Genomic DNA, 1,720 nt, shown 5'->3' on the forward strand with positions numbered 1-1,720 from the left:
GGTTGGTGCGTAGAGCCCGCCTCCTTATAGTTATATTCGCCGCTAGACTACTAAAGAGAGATATACTTATATGGTTCGAACCCTATCTAAGGGACTTTATAGAAAATAATCTATAGAATTAATAGAATAATACTACTAAGGTCTTTAAACGCTTCGAAGAATTTAAGAAATATATTAAGATAACTTTTAGAGATATAGATAAATAAAAGATAGCTAAGAGATAGATCTAGTAAATAGTCTAGATAAAATCTATATCTAACTACGCCTCTAAATTCTAATAAATCTCTAGTTAGCTAGGATAGGACGATAAACCTCTAATTCTCTAGTTCTATACTAGATTATATAATAATATTAAGGATAAAATCTCTAGAGAGAGAGACTATTCTACTAACCTCTAGGAGTATATTAAGCTTATAGTCTAGATTAATAACTAACTATATAAGAGATAATATAAGAAAAGAGGGAAGAAGATCTTTTAATCTATACTTAAATAAGATATAAGAAAGGGCTACGTTAATAAAGCTCTAAACTACTTATATAAGAGATTCTATAATAGACCCATATCTATAGAACTTAGCGCCTTATAAATAAAATAACTATCTAATAAAGAAAAGAAGTAACTAAAGAAGGAAGGTAAGTATCTCTACTATAAGAAAAAGGGATACTATATACGCGAATATCTAAAAAATAAGAATAAGAAAAGTTAGATTAAAGACCTAGTACTAAGATAAGGGAACTTTACTATAGAAAAGGAAGAAGTACCTTACATAACTATATTATAGACTAGTTATACTAATAACCTCTATTTTATATATAAGTTAGAAAAAGATAGTATAGATTAGTATCTAAAGAAAAGAAATATCTTAATAGCTAGTAAATAACCCCTATTACTTCACGAAAAAGTAGAACTATAGAAATACTTAGAAGTAATAAGAAGATCTAAACTAACTAAAGAAATAGTATCTAAAGAAGTAATAATTAAAGAAAGTACTATAGAGGAGGATAGTAAGAAAGAAACCCTTACTATAGAAGAACTATATAATAAGTTAATAATAATATAAGACTCTATTACTTACTATATTATCTATTACTATAGAAAGTATATAAATAAGAATAATAGAGACCTATCTAGAAGAGACGCGGAAATCTAATTAGAAGATAACTAACTTATTTTACCCTACCACGAGGAATATAGTAAGACTTTCTAGATTACTTATATCTATAATAACTATCTTCGCTATCTCTATAAGAAGTAAACCTAGAAATAGTTTCTATAATAGTATTAAAATTAAGTGATTCTAAATATAAGGATTATAGACGTAGAATAGTAGTCTAATAGGTCATAGAAGGATTCGGGAATATATTTAAAAGGGTAGTCTACTCTCCTAATAAGGTTAATTTCTAAAGAGTAGGAATTAAGTATATACGGCCTACTTATATAGTAGTCTCGCTTATTCTAGCTAGCTTAACCTAGGTCCATCTATTACGGACTATACTAGACCATAGTAGTCTAGTTAAGTCTATTCTAGTATTAGCCCTAATAATATCCTTCTTCTTTCTATGCTTCGCCCTAAAGTACTTAGCTATATATAAATCTATAATTCTATAAGCGTTATATTTATACGCGTATCTAATTAAATCTATATAACATTATTAATAGTCTTTATATTAGTAAACTTAAGCTCTAGTTTACTTTTATTTATATATACACTTATCCCTT

The sequence above is a fragment of the Pseudovirgaria hyperparasitica genome (assembly GCF_010093815.1).
Source record: "Pseudovirgaria hyperparasitica strain CBS 121739 unplaced genomic scaffold EJ05scaffold_14, whole genome shotgun sequence".
Taxonomy (NCBI): domain Eukaryota; kingdom Fungi; phylum Ascomycota; class Dothideomycetes; order Acrospermales; family Acrospermaceae; genus Pseudovirgaria; species Pseudovirgaria hyperparasitica.